This window comes from Tenrec ecaudatus, chromosome 1 (assembly GCF_050624435.1).
Source record: "Tenrec ecaudatus isolate mTenEca1 chromosome 1, mTenEca1.hap1, whole genome shotgun sequence".
NCBI classification, from domain to species: Eukaryota; Metazoa; Chordata; class Mammalia; order Afrosoricida; family Tenrecidae; genus Tenrec; species Tenrec ecaudatus.
In genome coordinates, this window is record NC_134530.1 from 6,609,250 (window position 1) to 6,628,584 (window position 19,335).

Below are 19,335 nucleotides of genomic sequence, written 5' to 3' on the forward strand. Positions count from 1 at the left end.
TTGCATTGAGGGAGTACTTGAGTCAAGGCCCAATGTCTGTCTGCTACCGTAACACTTAACCTATAAATATATGTGCATAGACCTATATCGCTATCGTTATATATGAATATATTTACATATGTACATGCTTGTGTTTATGCCTGTGCTTTTTTTAATCATAGGAAACTTTAATGAATGTTATTGACTTAACTATGTCACGTAACATTTTTGTATTATTAAAGTTATTGCTATATATTATTTTCATTAGCAAACCATCCCATGACAATGGATCGTGTGGATAACTTTAAGAAAATACAGTGAGGATTTTTTTACAGTATGGTTTTACCTCAATCATTATAGCAGGAATTGAGAAACCACAATGTGCTGTTTGTTGTGAAGTTCTACCAGGGGAATCTATGAAGCCTAAGAAACTAAAATGCCATTTTGATAGCAAGAATTGAGCTTTGCTGGCAAGGATTTTAGAAGCAAAGCTGATAGACTCAAGAAAGCCAGACTTGGCACTGGTGGCAAGTACCACACACAAAATGCAGCAGCCATTGAACCTTCATATTTGGTGGCACTCAGAAATGCCAGAGCTATGAAACCTCACCCCATTGCTGAGTATTTGCTGTTGGCAGCAGCCAAAGACATTGATCAAGTTATAATCGGAGATGAATTTCTTCCAAAATTGAGTGCAACGACACTGTCCACAGAATAGATGGCTTGTCTGCTGATATTCTTGATCAGGTCATCCAGGAAATTAAATCTGCTTCACTTCCAATAGTTAGCTTCCAGCTTGATGAATCTACAGACCTTATCTGTTTTCTTTGAGGAACATGACATTGAACCAAACAAAAAGGATTATGATGGAAATTTCTGTGAAAGAACACTTGCACATGCGTGCTGACGAAATTTCATACTTTCCAAATCTACCCGAAGCCCCATTTGCACTTGCCAGTAGCCCATTCACAGTCAAAAATGAAGATGGTCCACATCTATAATGCAAAACATGTGATCTTGGCAAGTCTACATTAGTCAGTGAAGAAGCCCTACTGCTCCGGTGGTTAAATGATTGACAGCTTGATGAAATGAAAGCAGTTGAGTCCCACGAGGTGGCAATCTGTTCACATACAGATTACAGCCAAGAAACCAAGAAAAGTTCAGGGGCCCATGGCATCACTAACAGAATGCACTGGAGTGCACCCGAGTGGGACACTCAGGCTGCACCTTCTCAGTCAGAGGGAGTGAGTTCGCCTATGCTTCTTAAATGTCTTTTGCATCCTAATTCTTTCCTCTATTTCCTTTTCCTTTGTTCCTGTCCCTCTATCATGCTCGACCTTCATTTGCCCTCTGTACTTCCTCTAGGCTACATTGCACTTGATTAAACCCCACCAGGCATTCTATGCCCTCCTCATCATCGATTTTAGATCTCTTGTTATTCCCTTGTCCCTGAGTTTGTTGGCTCCCTCCTCTCCCCACCACCCCCATACCTCCTCCTCTCCCCTATCCTCCTGGAACCATCAGTCCCATTTTTCTCCTTGGGATTGTTTCTCCTGTCTATCTTATATAGATAGACATAAAGGAAAATATAGCCTATGAATAGTTCCAGGTCTGTTTGCTGACCCTTATGAATGTTTTCTGATTGGGTCTGGTGCTGGCCTAAATCCTGCCCCCCCAAGTCTGAAATCTATTTTTAGAATTCTTCATTTCTATGTTTGAGCCCATCTATGAAGCCCTTGTGGAAATCCATCTCCTCCAGGGTTTCTTCTCTTTCACTGCCCCTCTGCTTTACCAAAGCATAAGGTCCTTCTTTAGGGACTGATTTCTCCTGACAAACTATGTGAGACTAAGTCTTGCCATCCTTGCCTCTAAGAAGCATTCTGGCCATACTGCTTCTAAGACAGATTTATTTGTCCTTTTGGCATGCCATGGTACTTTCAATATCCTTCACCAGCACCATCATTTAAATGCGCTGATTTTTCTTTGGTCCTCCTTATTCAGAGTCCAACTTTCACATGCATAAGAGGTGATGGAAAAATACCATGGCATGGGCCAGACGCACCTTAGTCTTCAAAGTAACCTCCTTGCATTTCAACCCTTCAAAGAGATCTTGTAAAGTAGATTTACCCAATGCAAGGTCTCCTTTGATCACTTGACTGCTTTCATGAGCACTAACTGTGGATCCAAGCAAGACAAATCCTCGACAACTTCAACCTTTTCTCCATTTATCATGTCATCTGTTGGTCCAGATGTGACCACTTTGGTTTTATTTACATTGAGATGCAATCCATGCTGAAGGCTGTAATCCATAATCTTCATCAGCAAGTGCGTCAAGTCCTCTTCATGCTCAGCAGCAAGGCCATGTCATCTGCATATCGCAGATGGTTGACAAAGCCTTCACCGATCCTGGTGCCAGAGTCTTCATATAACCCAGCTTCTCTGATTATTAGCCCGGCATTCAGATTAAGGACGGTGAGAGGCTGTCGCCATGATGCACACCTTTTCTGATTCTGAACCGTGCAGCCATCCCTTGTTCTGCTTGCATATCTGCCTCTTGAGTCACGTGTAAGTTTTCCATGAGCATGATGAAATATTCTGGAATTCCCTTTCTCAGCAAGGTGATCCACGGGGTCTTATGGTCCACACAGTCGAATGCCTTGGCAGAGTCAATAAAACTCAAATAAACATCTTTGTGGTAGTCTCTGCTTTCAGCCAAGATCCATCTGACATCAACAATGATATATCCCTGGTATCCCATCCTCTTCTGAATCTGACCTGGACCTCTAGCAGCTCCCTGCCAAGGCACTGCTGCCACCATTCTTGGATGGTTTTCAGCAACATTTTATTTGCATGTTGGGTTAACTATCTTTGGCATGGTCACAGATAAGAATTTCTTCCAGTCAGTCGGGCAAGTTTTCCCAAATTTCCTGGCATAGGCTAGTGAGTGCTTTCAGTGCTCTGTCAGCTTGCCAACTGTTATCGCACCCATTTCTGGAGCCTTGTACTTTTGCTAATGCTTCCTGTGAACATTGGACTTCTCCCTTCAGTAGCCTTGGCTCTTGCTCCGATGCTATCTCTTGAAACAGTTGAATGTTGACTAGTTCTTTTGGTCTCTCCTGATAACATGTCCAAAGTAAGTGGGATAATATCTGGTCATTCGTATGTCTAAAGCGAATTCGGATTGTACTTTTCCCAACACTAATTTGTTTGTTCTTCTGACAACTTAGGGTACTTTCAATATTATGCTTCAACCCTATGAATCAAATTCTTCTGTGGCTTTCCCTATTCAATTTTGTTGAGACAACAGTTTAATAAGTCATCGCCATGAGAAAGAGGGAGAAAAATCTTTGGAATTTGACATCAACAGATATTACTTCAAAATCAAAGGTTAACAATTTCTGATGGAAATGAAGTCTATTTTTTAGCTCCTTCTGTGGCCAATTGATTAGCTTCTTCATTGCCCTTCATGTCTCGATGGCCAGCAACATACTCCCACTGAATAATCATGCCTTGGGAGGATTGATCAATCTTCTCAAAATCACTTCTGTTGTCAACATCTCTTTCAGAGGCTGTTTTCCATCCATTTTGCTTCCATTTATCAACCCAGTCTGTCGCACCTTTGATGACAAACTTCCTGTCAGTTTTAATGATGAGTTTATATATATTTTGACTTCTTGCTTGTTCAATTGCTTTGTGAGATGCTCCCAGTCCTGCTGTCTGATTTATCACTCATCCAGAAACCCTCTCACTTCCATTCAGTGGGTAGTTAGGTTCCCAGTAGACCCTCAATCCAGCTTGTGCACCGGGTCTTCCATTACTGCTGCAGCTACTGCCAACATAAACAGCTGGAATGTATTCTCTGCCCTCCAACCAAAGCATTGTCCCGTTGGTCCCTGGAGTTCACGTTGGATTTCCCACCAAGACCAACACTTCCTTCGTTACTTTGCTTCAGTTCCTCATTATTCAATTTTCACGTATATAAGTGGCAATGGAAAATACCGTGGCTTGAGTTGATTACAGCTTAGTTCTTAAAGAGACATGCTTGCTCTTCAACATTATAAAGCGGTCCAGTGCAGCAGATTTGCACAATGCAATGTGTCATTTGACTTCTTGACTGCTGCGTCCATGAGTGCTGATTGTGGAGCCAAGTGAAATGAAATCCTTGACAACTTTAGTCTTTTCTCCATTTCTCGTGATGTTATCTATTGGTTCATTTGTGAGGATTTTTGTTTTAAGTTACAATATTGAATTGTAATCTTGGCTAAAGGATTTTTTTTCTTTCTTTCAGTTTCTAAATTTTATTTGGAAGGTTTTAGAAGATGAGTGAGAGAGCTCACAAAAGTTAAGGGAGTATTAAAATCAACAATGTTGGAGAACTTTTCACAAAAAGTAGAAACCAAAGATGACAGACACCTTTAAGTTGTTGAATGTAGCAAGAGAAGCTTAAGGCTGTAAGGATAGAACTTACATCTAAAAATATACTAAGCAATTCATTCAAACAAATGAACAAAAAGGAATGAGGAAAAAGTAGATTGTGTTTTACAGGTTAGATTGTGTTACAAAAGAACATAATTTCTATAGGACTCCATAGTCCTTTTCAACAATATTCAAACAATAAAACCCCCAATTATTAAAAGAATGTCAACGCTCCTTTGGAGTTGGCTGTTACAGCACTTATCCTGCATATAGGGCAGGGGTGATCAATACATTGATCGCGATATACTAGTCGATCGCAAATGTAGTGTGGGTACATCGCATGGCATTTAAAAAATTGACGTAAGCCTATCATCAATCCCATAACTTAACTGATATACCACGCAGCCAATCAGATGAAATCTTAGGTGTCAAACGCATGTGCAAGCAACTGCACTAAGTTCAGCAATACTGACTAGCTAAGTTATTGCCAATTTTTAGACTTTGTTTTTTTTTTTCCTCTTAAACATAAGAAAGGATCATGGAACACGGCGTCCTTCACTGAACCATGGAGCCACAGGGGACAGCACTGGGGACACAGTGTGGGAAGAGTGCACGGTCTGGCCCCATCACGCTGGGCGAGGCACTGAGGGCATGCAGCAGAGCAGCAGGGGGAACAGAGTGATGAAACCCCAAGGGAAAACCCAAAATAGACTTGAGAGATAGAGCATGGCACCCCATCAGACTCAACTGGAAACACTCATAAAGGCCAACAAACAGACCTTGAACTATTTATAAGCTTTTCCATTTTTGTCAGTGGGTTTCTTTTTTGTTATTTTGTTCTTGCTTTCTGCTGCTGTTGTTGTTATTGTTTTGTTGGTTTTGACTTCCTTTGTTGTTTTATTTGGCTTTGCCTGGCTTTTGTACGTATTAATGGATCTGCATGTCTATCTATATAAGATAGACGGGATAAATAATTTGGAGATGAAAAGAATGGGACCAATGGTTCCAGGGATATGGGAGAAGGGAAGGTGGGATAAAGGAAAGGGGGTGGGGGGTGGGGACCAACCCAGGGTCAAGGGAACAACAAGTGAACTAAAATCAATGGAAGGAAGGTCATAGGATACCTAGTGGGGCTCAATCAAGGGCAATGTAGCAGCAAGGAATTACTAAATCCGAATGAAGACCAAACATGATGGTGGGACAAGAGGGAAGTAAAAGGAAATAGAGGGAAAAAAACAGGAGGCAAAGGACATTTATAGAGGTCTAAATATAGGCATGCACATATATAAATATATATAATGAGTGGCAAATAGTACTATGTACTCATATCTATATGTTAAGAATTAAGGTTGCAGATGGACATTGGGAGTCAACTCAAGTACTCCCTTAACACAAGGACACCTTGTTCTAACAATCCGGCACCTTCCTGACACAATCACTGAAGACTAAATGGGTGCATAGCAAATGTGGTGAAGAAAGCTGATGGTGCCCGGCTATTGAAAGATATACTGTCTTGGATCTAAAAGGATTGAAGATAAACAAGTGGCCATCTAGCTGAGAATCAACAAAACCCACATGGAAGAAGCACACCAGCCTGTGTGATCATGAGATGGGATCAGGTATCAGACATCTAAGACCCAGAATAAAACCATACCCAATGTGAATGAGGGGGAATGGAGTGGAGACCCAATGCTCATCTGTAGACAATTGGACATCCTCTCACAGAGGGGTCACAAGGAAGAGACAAGCCAGTCAGGGTGCAGTATAGCACTGATGAAACACACAACTTTCCTCTAGCTCTTTGGTGCTTCCTTCACCCCACTATCATGACCTCAAATCTACCTTACAAATCAGATTAGACCAGAGTGTGCACACTGCAATGGATAAGAGCCTACAACACAGGGAATCCAAGATAGATAAATCCCTCAGGGCCAACAAGGAGAGTAGAGATACCAGGAGGATTAGGGGAGGGTGGGGGGAGAAAGGGGGAATCGATCACGAGGATCAATCTAGAACTCCCTCCCAGGGGCATGAATAATGGAAAAGTAGTGAGGGGCGATGAAGGATGATATAAGATATGAAAACAATAATCTATAACTTATCAAGGGTTCATGAGGGAGGGAGGGCAGGGGAGGGAGGAGGAAGAAATGGGGAGCTGATATCAGGGGCTCAGGTGGGAAGAGAATGCTTTGAAAATGATGATGATGCCATATGTGTACATGTACTTGACACATTGACGAAATGTATGGATTACGATAAGAGATGTAAGAGCCCACAACAAAAGTATTTTTAAAAAAATATTTTTGTTGCTGTTTCATCACTGTAATTTTGCTATATTTATGAATAGGGTGACCCCTGTGAAAGGATCTTTTGACTTCTACAGAGGTTGCAACCCACAGGTTGAAAACCACTGCTGTAATGCCCCCCCCCTTTTAAATCACTTTATAACAAGAGTAAAAGCCTTGTTTTTCTTTCTTGTTACAGCTGGTGGCTTCAAACTACTGACCTTGTGGATAACAGCCCAGTACATAAACACTACACGATCAGGGCTCCTTGAATATTTTATTATATTTTTTCAGGTTTCAGCAGGACTTCCAGACTAAGACTTGACCATGAAGACAGAAGAGGTAGTCCACTTATGAGGAATTAGTGACTGGCCTTATGGACAATAGCAGAACACTGTCAGATGCTAAAAACCTCAGCACATCATTAGAGATAGTTTCGAAGATGAGCTCCTCAGGTTGGAAGGGCCTCAAGACGCGACTGAGGAAGAGGCGCCTTATCAAGGTAGAGTCAGCCATGGTGACGTGAATGGAGTAAAGCTGGTGGGTGCAAAGCCTTCCGGGTCTTCATTTCTTCCAAATGAGAGGAAATAGCTGCAAAATTCAATTCAGAACCGGAACTTAGAAGTTGTTAAAAATGAAACAGAGCACATAAAGATTGACATCCTAGGTGTTAGTGAGCGGACTGGTATTGGCCACTTTGAATCAGGAAATAAATCGTGATTTCCTATGCTGGGAATGAGTAATCAAGAGGGATTGTCTGGACTGAAGCTGGACAGCAAGGGCTAAACACCCCCAAGACCAAAGGCAAGCCAGAAAAAATGGTGCAAGATAAGACAGCCGATACCAGGGAGCAAGAACAGATGCTCCGGGTTCAAAGAAGTCGACACACAATCCTCGAAATGGCCAGACCTCATATGCTAATTGCCATACACTCATCACCACCCCTTTAAAAACCCGCACCCCTGGCTGCTGAGCACGACTTCCCTGACCTGTTGGCCTAGGTCACGGAACCTTGCCCGGGAGTTCCTCCTAATAAAGCTATTTGTTTCTGCTCTCTTTTGTCCTGTCAGTTATGTCCTCATTTCTCAGTTTACCTCATACTTAATCTGCCTCCTTGTACCTCAGTTTTACTTTACATTTGGTGCCAAAGACATGGGAGCAGAGAAGGGGCCTTAACGCACCCTCGCCTTGTCCTGAATGGGCACGGCGCTCTCCCCTTCTCCTCCCCGAACCTCTGCCATCAAATCCTGACTTGCCAAGACTCTGGTTAGTACTCTGTCAACCTCCCTGTGTCTGTGCCGTCTCGTCCTGGCTGCGGCAGATCCACTCCTGGCACAGAGGACCAGCAAACTCTTATGGGAACCAAGGGTCCCTGAAAGGGGTGCTTTGGAAGGGGTTTACACTTCCACCCTAGTACTAAGAGGAGCTAGAAATAACTGCCTTTCCCCAAAAGGGGTGAGATGATAAGGACAGTTTCTCATGCCTGTGACTGTGGTCCCTCTCCCATGTGGCCCCCAGCCCTTTGTCTCTGTGTTTACTTCCTAGGGTTTCTGCCAATAACAGGACTGTTGGTCCTGGGCCTGGCAGTCACTGCACCTTCAGACTGGGCTAAATTGCAGCAGTCACTTCTGAGTCTCTTCTATTTGTTCGTGTGCTTTGTGTTTGCAGTTCTGTGGTGCCTTCTCTACAATCTTCTACTTCCCCTTTTATTGCCCTGAACAAAGGTCTCTGACCAACACCTTATTTTATCGGCCACAGGCCAGGCTTCCCTCCTCAGCTTCCATTGTGCCTCTCTCTGTTCCAAGGTCCCTGTCTGCTGGACAAGTCGCAGATCTACACCAGGGAACTTTTCATTTCTCAGAGTCCAGGACTCTCCCCGGGTCTCTGACTTCGGTCAGGATGCCCCCAGAGTTAGCAGACTCTCCTCGCACTCCAGGTGCGGATAGAGAACTCGGGACGATGTACTTCCACAGTTTGAGGGACACTGGGAAGCCAACATTCCTAGAACCCTACAGACAGTCCTTTGGGGGTGTTTGCTGGCCAACCTCTCCAAATTGGGTTTGGCCCCTGACCTCCATTCAAAATGCCTGGCCTTTTTCTGTAATCAAGTTTGGCCTCGATATGAATTAGACAATGACTCTGACTGGCTCAAATAGGGTACTTTCGGTTTTAACATTCTCTGAGTGGTCTGAAATCCCTTATGTCCAGGTATTTTTCTTTCTTCACTCCTGTCCCTCTCTATGTACTATTTGGCACCCTGCTCAAGTTCTCTTAGCCAAACACTCTCTTAATCAGGCCCCTGATAGTACTCCCCCTTGTCTTTCTCCAACCCCCCTGGCTCCTGGTCCGCACCCCCCAGTAAGGCCTCCTCCATATTCTGGGTGCCCCTCACCATCACCTCCCTCTGCTACCCCCTCAACTCCCAAAGACTGAGGTGACTGTGCCCCCAAACCCGTTCCTTCCCTGGAGTTGGACCTGTCAGGCTCCCTGGAGTCTCTCTCTCCCCCCTTCCCGGCTCCCTCCTTACTTGGCCTCCTCTGAAGCAACACCTGCAGCCTCCACCTGACCTTTGTCATTTCCTGTTGCCAGCCACACCCGTTCCCACTACACCCATGTCTGTCTCCTCCGCAAGGTTGTAGAGGGCAGAGGGACTGGCCAGGGTCCATGCACCGTTATCCCTGATGGACCTCTCCCAGACAGAGAAGCGGCTGGGTGTTTTCTCACAGGACCCTACCCCCTTTATTAAGGAGTTTCGATATTTAACTCAAGCTTATGATTTGTCTTGGCATTATATTTTTGTTGTTCTTTACCATAACCGCAGAAAAGAAGGAATGCATTTTTCCTGCTGTTCAGCAGCACTCTGACCAGGCTGATTTGACCCAACCCTGACCTGGGAAGTTCCCAGAAAATAACCTGCTTGGGGTTATCAAACCGACAACCAAGCAGGTAGGGACAGACTTGCCCAGCACGATAAAATGCTTCAGTGTGTCCTGGCTGGGCTTCGGGCCATTTCCCATAAAGGGGTCCATTTTAATAAACTTAGGGAGATCACTCAAAAGCCTGAGGAGAATCCAGCCACCTTTTAAGCTGCTTAACTGATGCTTTAATCCAATATACCTGCTAAGATCCAGTTTCCCCAGCTGAGGCTTGAGAGGCAGAATGGAGGCGCAGAACAGAGATAGAATTTAGCCAGGAATGTGAACTTTAGAAAGATTTTATTGAGCCAGAGAAAGAACTCCCAGGAGGGAAGGGAGGGCAGAGAAAGGGACAGGGGCATCTTGAGCCCCAGGTTCTGAGACCCAAGTTATGTCAGAGAAATCTCACCTGGTACCGGGACGGCAGGACATATATAGGGTATGAGTTAAAGGTATATGGGCCAGTCAGGGGAAGGGAGGCTCATTGTGCTGTTTGAAAGTTTTGGGTCAGGAGATGACCTGTCAGTAAATCATTTTGTTCGTAGTAAACTTGCTTCCTGGAACACTAGGGAGAGGGGACTGTGTTCTGCCCAGGGAGGTAAACTTTGTGAAATGCTGGAGGCAGGTGCTTTGAAGTTCAGCAGGTCATTTGTCTTCTTGAGAGGTTGGTGCAAGGTCCCTGCCCAGCCCAAACATTCCAAACTCTTAATAATAGTGATGAGGGATGTCGTGATCTATCTTTAACAACTTTCTGCTGAGGTTGGGCGATGAGGGGGTAAAATTAAGAGTTGGGAAGTCTGGGGCCCCAGATGATTGGCAGTAGACTATTGGGGTGAAGCAAGAGCTGGTTGAAGATCAGGTTGAGATGACTTTCATCTGTTCCTGCAGAAATTTAAACACACAAGGAGCTAAAAGTAATAGTGTACAGATTATTATTAGAGGCCCAATGAGGGGTACAACCCAGGGCATGACAGAACTTTGAAACCACGAGGAGAGGTTGGTGGTGCTCCACTAAAGCATTTTAATTTTATTGGCCATGGTGCGGAGTGCTTTAATGTTTTATTTAACTATAACTGATTTGTTAATATAATAACAGCATTTTTTATTTGAAGATATACACACTTTCCTTTTATTTGCTGTTAATAAATTAAGGGCTTGGTGATTTTGTAAAATGCCTTGGGCTAGGGATGCTAATTGTTTCTGGAGGGAGACAAGTGAGTTAGAAGTGGAATCCATTATGAATTGCACTTTGTTATTGAAGGTTTGAGCCTGAATAACAGTCTGTCCTATTGCTCCAGCTGCGGTTAAGGAGGAAGCAAAGCTGAGTCCTATTAGTACTGGTAGAAAAACTGCTCACTTGGTTTGAGAGCTGGGCAGAGCATATAACACTCTTTTTTAAGGAACATGTCCGTGTTTCCTTTGTTAGCGGTTAACAGATTTAAGGTACCACGGTTTTGAAGGGTTACCTGTGCTGGGACTGTAAGCTGTTGCTGCAAGGTGGAGTCCATAACTAGCTGCCGTTGTTTGTTAAAGTTCTGTATTTGGAGTATGCTGTGCCCTAATGGGCGAGGGTGCAGATGTGGGCAGGCGGATGCATGGACATAAGCGAGTGAGTTTGTATTACTGAGTGTGAGTGGGCATGTGAGTGTGTGCAGGTATGTGTATGGAATGTAAGTGAATATTGTATGAATAGTGAACATAGGAGTGTAAGAACGAGCTGGTGTATTAACAGTTATATCATGTCTGCAAACTTTATGTAACGATAAGCCTTTTTCATCCTGACTTGTGAAGTAGCAGACTAGCTGTGGCTGGACATTGGGCAGTGACAAGGAGGGGATGGTGAAGGGGAGAACTGGAGTTGGGTTGTCAGGGTTGGTGGTGAGTTACCTGGCAGTAGTGTCTGCTTTATTGTTGCCTGTTTACATTGGGGGACACTTTGGTAGTAAGAAATTCCTGCTCTTTCCAGATGGTGGCGTGACAGTGAGCTATAAGGAACGTGTACTTAGAATCTGAATATATATTGCCTGTTTTTCCTTTAGTTAAATGGAGAGCTTGAACGAAAGCAATAAGTTTTGCTTTCTGAGAAGTGGTTTTAACTGGGAGATGCGCTGCTTTCCAGACCCGATCAAGCGAGAAGAGAGCATAGGTGGCTTGTTGTTGGCCTTGAGCATCTACCGTAGAACTGCCATTAATAAATAAAGTTAGATCTTGGTTAGGATACAATTGATTGGAGAGTTTAGGTTGGGGCAGTGTTAGTTTTTAATTGCTTGTGGGCAGGAGTGACTGCTAGGCTTCGGTGAGTCTAGGAGTTGAGGCAAGAGGGTTGCTGGGTTTAAAGAGGGAGTCTGGCGCAGGGTTATGTTAGGGTTTTTGATAAACAAGATGGATTTTCTGTAAGTGGTTTGGAGACAGCAGAGACAGGACTTGATGTGAGAGGAGGTCTGCAGCTTGTGGGTAGATAACGGCTGGATAGGCTTTCCCAGTGTTAGTTAGAGCTTTTTAAGTAAGGGCGGCAGCTGCCACCAGGGCCCAGAGGCACGGCCGCCAGCTTTTGACTGTCATATTTAACTGTTTGAACAGGTAAGCTGTAGGAGAGTGGGTGGGCCCCAGGAGTTGAATCAGAACTGCAGCTGTTATGCCCTGCCTTTTATCCGTGTAGAGAAAAAAAGGTTTATTAGGCTTTGGGAAATGTAAAGGCAGAGACTGGAGGAGAGTTTGCAGGAGTTTGTTAAAAGGCTGTTCTGATTAACTGGGGAGAGTCAAGGGGGTCAACAGGAGTGGCCTTAGCAGCTCCGTAAAGAGGATTAGCTAACAAGGAAAAGTTAGGAATCCAATGTCTGAAAAATCCCACAAAGCCTAAAAAGGAAAGTATTTGGTCTGCAGTTTCTGGGGCTTGAAGCTCCCCACTATCCAGCGACAGTTTGCTGTAAGTCCCCAGATGTGAGCCGCAGGCCCAGGTAGGTGACAGCTGGGCGTGAGAGCTGGGCTTTGGCTTGTGAGACCCAATAGCTTTTAGAAGCTAAGAAGCTTGAGACTTGGCCGTATGTTCCAGGGAAGTGGCTGTGGTGGGGCTACACATCAGGAAGTCATCCACATACTGTAGCAAGTGGATGGTGAGAGAGGACAGTTTAACAGGTCTGTGGCTAGTGCTTGGCCAAAAATATGTCCTGAATTTCAGAACCCCTGGGGAAGGATGCTTCAGGAATATTTGGAGGCCCTACTGGTGTTTTTTTTTTTTCCCCAAGTAAAAGTGAACAAAAACTGACAGGGGGTTTTAGCTGAATCGTAAAGTAAGCGTCTTTCAGGTCGATTATGGGAAAATTGGAGGTATTAGGTGGGGTATGGGATAGACGGGTGTAGGGGTTAGGGACTATGGGGTGAATGGGGACTAGTGCTTTACTGATAAGGTGCAAATCCTGTACTAGGCGTCAGGACCCATTTGCTCTTTGACTGTCATGATAGGGGTGCTGTACAGAGAGTGTGTAGGCACACTGAGTTGGTTAGTTAGTAGGTGTTGGATAATAGATTTTAGGCCTTTGGGGTTAGTAAGGGAGATTGGAAACTGGGGACGAGACAGAAAAGTGGAAGGGTTTTTAAGGCGAATAAAAACAGGCTGATGATGTCTCCCAACAACACGTCGGGAAGTGTTCCACACTTCTGGGTTTATGTCATGTGGCAGTGGAGCGGCGGGGGCTGTGGGTAAAGGTTTAATGGTGGAGAGTGATAACAAAAGGATATTGGGAAGGAGGAGTGGGTAGGAAATGGTTCCATTGGAGACTAACTCTCAGCTTGGAAAGGAGACCCCTCCCAGTAACCGCAAGGGCATGAAGGCATTATTAGGAAGGAATGAGAAAGGGGGGAGTTCCCCACATTTAGAACCAGAGGTGGGGTTACTAAGCATGTGAGGGCTTGCCATCTACATCCAAAACAGAGACTAGGGAAGGAGACATAGGGCCTGAGAAGGAAGGAAGAACCGAGAAGGTGGCTCCCGTGTCCACTGAAAAAGACACTGGCTTGCCCACAAGCCTGATTATCACCCGAGGCTCAGCAAGGGCAACCAGGATCGTTGAGTCTGGGTGTTTTTAATCACTGTCGTGGCCAGGCACAGCAGTGCCAATGGTGGGTCGGGGTTCAGAGGGACCGTCCCTCCACGGCTAAGCACTGAGGGACAGTTGCTTTTCCAATGGCCCTGCTGACTGCACACCAAGAAAGGCTTGCTGGGTCATTGGGGTGTGGGCAGTGCTTAACCCAATGCCCTTCCTGGTTACACTTAAAGCAAGGTCCAAGGCAGTGGACGGTTAGAGGCGTGGTTAGGCATGTTGTTTCCTGGTGTCTTTGGACCCCTTCCTCCAGCCAGCCTAAGAGAGGCAATCAAGATCCGGGCCTGCCAGCAACCTGCTGGCATGCTTGGGACTTACAGTCTGCCTCAGCCCTGTCCCCTCGGGCATTAAAAACTTAGATGCCATGCTCACCAGGTCACAAATAGGGGTCTGAGAGCCATCCTCAGCCTTTTCAAGTTTCTTTTTTAATATCAATAGCTGACTGAGTTATGAAATGAGTGGCTAAAACAGTAAGTAGCTCCTGCTGGAGAGGCGGGGTGGAACCTAGCATACTGGGCTAAAGGATCAGTCAAGCATGAAAGAAAAGTCACAGCAGGGGTTTATTCTGTTACCCCAGTACCAAGAGGAGCTGGAAATAAGATAAGGTCATTTTCTCGTGTCCAACTTTTCTCTGTATCTCTCTTCTCTCTCATGTGGCTTTCAGCCTTTGTCTCTGTGTTTATTTCCTGGAATTATTTGCTGGCACCGGGCCTGACATTCACTGAACCTTCTGACCGGGCTGGAACGCAAAGGGTGAGTCTGAGCTTCTTCTACCTGTTTGTGTGTTTAGTGATGGCAGTTCTGCGGTGCCTGCTCTCAGACCTACTCTAAAATCTACTTCCTCCTTCTCCCTAGCAGTTCTGCGGTGCCTGCCCTCAGACTTTATCTTCCTCCTGAACAACGGTCTCTGGTCACCCTCCATTCAACTTGCCACAAAGCCAGGCCCTTCTCCCTCCCTATCTTCCTGCGGTGTCTTCCACTGTCACTGACCCAAGGTCCCTGTCTGTCGGTTAAAGCTGCAGTCCTGCGCTAGGGAGCCTTTCTGTGCCAGGACTCTCCCACTGGGCTCCTAGCTCTGACTGGGCAACCTCTCAGGGTTACCGGGCCACCTCCTTATTGACGGGTACAGGCAGGGACCAGGAGACATCCTTCTCCTCTGACCGTAACCCCCCCACAGTTTAAGACACCATGGGGAGCTCACACTCAAAGCCTCCCAGGGACAGTCCCTTGGGATGCCTCCTGGCCAATCTCACTGAGCTGGGCCTGGCTCTGGACATTCACCCTATGCATCTAGTCTTCTTCTGCAACCAAGTGTGGCCACAATACCAATTAGACAATGGGTTGTGCTGGACAGGAAATGGTACTTTTGATTTCAATGTTCTCCGTGACCTTGACAACTTCTGTCACCAAACCCCAAATGGTCTAAGATTCCTTAAGTTCAGGCTTTTTTTTTTCTTTCCCCGCCCCTCCCTCTCTTTGCATCTCTTGTCAACCCACACAAATGCTTTTTGCTCAATTCCCAGCACAGGCACTCCCAAAGACCGAGGCTACTGCACCTCCGACCCTTGACCCCTCCTAGAGGCGACTGTGCCTCCTATACCTGGCCCCTCCCAAAAGCCAAACTGTTGGACTACCCTGAGTCTCTCTCTCTCTTTCCCAGTTCCCTCCCTACTCAGCCTCCCCTGAAGCAACCACTCAGCCACCCAAGCCCCTCAGTTGCAGCCTTCCTAAGAAATGGCTGGACCCCACCACCTGTATTAAGGAGTTCCAAGGCCTCAGCCAAGCCTATGACTTAACCTGGCATAATCTTTATATAGGTCCTCACTTCTACCCTTACCCCTGAGGAGCGGGAGCACGTCTTTACAGCTGCCCAGCAGCATGCAGACCAGGTCCACCTCACAGATGCCACCATGCCCCAAGGCCCTCAGGCAGCTCCTAGGGAGAAGCCAGCTTGGACCTGTCAAACAGATACCCAAGCTGGACGAAAAGGCAGGGCTTGCCAAGATCGCATGATACGATGTCTGCTGGCCGGCTTACAAGCCATCTCTTATAAAGCAGTTAATTTTGACAAGTTGCAAGAGGTTACTTAGCAGCCAAATGGAAAACCAGTCAGCCACAGACATTAAAAAAAAAAAAGCTTAAAAAGGAGGTGGAAGGCCCTCAAACCTGGTCTGAGATTTAGTATTCAAGGTTTTGAACACCCGTGAGGAGCAGGCAGAGTCTGCCTGTGATGCCTGGTGCCAGCAGAAGGTAAAATTTCAAACCCAAGCCTTAGTAACAACCCTTTGGCGGGCGATCTCTTGCGGCCCCAAAGGGACAGCATGGTGCTGGGCTGTATGGGAACAAAGATCACCACCTGGCACCTGCTTCAAGTGTGGAGAAGAAGGGCACTGGTCACAGAAGTGCCCTAGACCTAAAGCTCCAACCAAACCCTGCCCGGTGTGCAGTCAAAGCGGACACTAGAAGTCCGACTGTCCTTGGAGAAGCGACAGGCCCTTTGCATCTCCACACGGGGGGGGGGAGGGGGAAATCTCGTTCCGCTGTTATCTATGTAGGCCTGTGCCTCACCGCGCCCCCCCTCCCCCGCCACTCAGGGTTTAACCAGGTCATAAAGGACCTCCAACCACCAGCTTCGGCTGAGAAAATACTTTGCTTTCCTGGCTTTGTGGTGTTTTTTTTCTTCCTTCCAGGCATTCCTCCCTTATAGCTAAACCATTATCTGATGCAGTAAGGGTGACTCCAAGCAAACCTTTAGACTCCCTGAGGGTGGTCACAGAGGTCTTTAAAAAGCTCCTTTATATATCTTAACCGTACAATTGTGCCTACCGAACCCATGATTAGTTGTGGGAGACTGGCTTCCCCCACAGGGGAAGGAGGGGAAAAATGAGGAGCTGATACCAACGGCTCAAATAGAAAGAAAAGGTTTTAAATTAAAAATAAAAAAAATAAAATTAAATTAAAAAAAAAAGAAAAGGTTTTGAGAATGATGAGGGCAACAAATGTGCTCGACACAATGGATGGATGGTGATAAGAGTTGTACGAGCCCCCAGTAAAATTATTTTTAACAAAGGAAGAAGAGCGAAGTGCAGTGGAGCCAGGACGTGGTTCGTTGGGTGACAGCCAGCCGCCAGAGGAGAATGTCCAAGAAAATGCACGGGGAGAAGTGGAAACACCCAACCGAAGTGCTGGGTGGCACGACGGGGCCTCCCAATAAAGGCCATGCTGACGTTGTGTCCATTGGGCATGTCGGTGCGGGCAAGTCAACCATCAGAAGACAAATAATGTGTTTGACAGGAATGGTTGACAAAAAGGACACGGGAAATATGAACGAGACGCGAAAGAGAAAAACAGAGAAACTTGGTACTTGTCTTGGGCCTTAGACACAGAGCAGGAAGGAGGAGACAAAGGTAAAACCGGTGAAGTGGGCCCTGCCTCTTTTGAAACCAAAGAAGCATTTCACAAGTGCCGATGGCCCTGGCCACAAGAGTTTTGTTCCCAATATGATTGGTGGTGCTTCTCAAGCTGACAGTGCTGGTGATCTCTGCCAGGAAAGGAGAATTTTTTTGAAACTGGGTTTGAAAAGGGGGGGGGCATACAAGAGAACATGCCAGGTTGGCAAACACCGCCCAGTGTGAAACATTCTATTGCATTCATTAATAAGACTTATGATCTAACAGTAAATCGGAGCAAGGAAAGATATGAGGAGATGTAAAGAGAAACTAGTGCCGTGTCTGAAGAAAGTCAGCCTTTTTCCCAAAAAGGACATTCACTTTTTGTCCTGCTCGGGACTGACAGCAGCAAATCTCAAGAAGCAATCAGATTTCTTCCCTCGGTACAGTGGGTTACTATTTATGCCAAACTTCAATAGATCGGTTGGTGGACCAATCAGGCTGCCCATTTTGGATAAGTGCAAGGATATGGGTACTGTGATCCCGGGAAAGCTGGAATAGGGATCAATCTGCAAAGGCCAGCAGCTTGTGGTGATGCCGAGCCAGCACAATGTGGAAGTCCATGGAATCCTTCTGATGATGTAGAAACAGACTCGGTAGCCCCTGAAAAGGTTCGAAGAAGAGGAGGTTCTTCCAGGATTCATACTTTGTGATCCCAATAGTCTCTGTCATTCTGGACGGACATTTGATGTTCAGATAGTGACTGTGGAGCACAAATCCATCATCTGCCCAGGTTATAATGCGGGGCTGCACGTTCATATCTGTATCAAGGAAGTCGAAAGAACAGCCTTCATCTGCTTGGTAGACAAAAAATCCGGAGGAAAAAGTAAGACCCAACCCTGTTTCGGGAAACAAGATCGAGTATGCATCGCTGGCTTAAAAACAGCAGGAACCATCTGCCTTGAGACCTTGAAAGATTCCCCCCAGATGGGTCGCTTTGCTTTAAGAGACGAGGGTAAGATAATTACAACTGGAAAACTTCTGCAACTGGTTCCAGAGAAAGACTGAGCATTTTCTTGGCAACTATGCACAATACTCCAAGAAAAATTGACTTTGAATGCCTACTTTACACCACCTTCTCTTAATTCCTGCCCATTGACAAATGTCTCCTGTTTCACAGAGAAAACTCACAGTAAAGGTCCACAGATGCCAGCTTTCTCATATTGAGAGTTCTGCTGTGCCCCTGGCAAATTTCCCCCCAGATTTTTCTCTTCCCCTCTCACACTTGGCTTCCTCGGGCAGATTTGGCAATAGCGCTGTAGGTGACATGGACATAATTGTCTACAATACTAAAACTGACAGGACTTTAAAAAAAGGCATATTTAGGCATTTCCCCCCCCCCGCCCCAGGCAGATCATTCTGAGTGTGTGTGCACATGTTACAAAGACAACTACCATGCTAAAAATATATTCAATTTGAAAAATAAAATGTCAAAAAGCAAGGATGTTACTTTCAGGACTAAGGTGCGCCTGACCTAAATCATGGTGCTTTCAACCACCTCATGTGCAGTTGCCATTTGGACACTGACTCAGGAAGAGTACAGAAGAATCGATGCATCGGGATTGGCAAAGAATCTTGAAAGTACCAGGGGCTACCCACAGGGCAAACAAATCTTGTCTTGGAAAAGTACAACCAGAGTGCTCCTTCGAGGCAAAGAAGGTGAAACTTCATCTGACAGACTTTGGACGTGTTGTCAGGAGAGACCAGTCCCTGGAGAAGGACACCATGCTTGGTAAAGTAGAGGGGCAGCGGTGGAGAGGAAGGCCCTCATTGAGCGGGATGGACCCAGTGGGTGTAACAATGAGCCCAAACGTAAGAACTGTGAAGATGGTACAGAACTGGTTAGTCTTTCACTCTGTTAAAGATAGACGACACCTAACATCAACCTCTTTGGAGAAGTACAGCCAGAATGCTCCTTAGAAGTGAGGACAGAGAGACTTTGCCCTGTGTGCTTTGGCCCTGTTATCAGGAAGGACCAGGTCCCCAGGAGGAATACCTTGCTTGGTAAAGGAGAGGGTAAGCACAAATGGGGAAGGCTCTCAATGGGATGAGGCAACACTGTAGGTGTAACCGGGTGCTCTCACACACCAACCATTGTGAAAATGGCGCAGGGCCCGGTCGCATTTCGTTCTGTTGTACATGGGCTTTGCTATGAGTCAAAGCGGACTCAACAGCATCTAGGAGCACCACA

General features: G+C 45.8%; 1 pseudogene; it reads left to right on the forward strand.

Annotated features, from left to right (window-relative positions):
• Window positions 1-7,122: 7,122 nt before the first annotated feature.
• LOC142441392 (eukaryotic peptide chain release factor GTP-binding subunit ERF3A pseudogene) lies at window positions 7,123-18,152 on the forward strand (annotated as a pseudogene).
• Window positions 18,153-19,335: the final 1,183 nt, after the last annotated feature.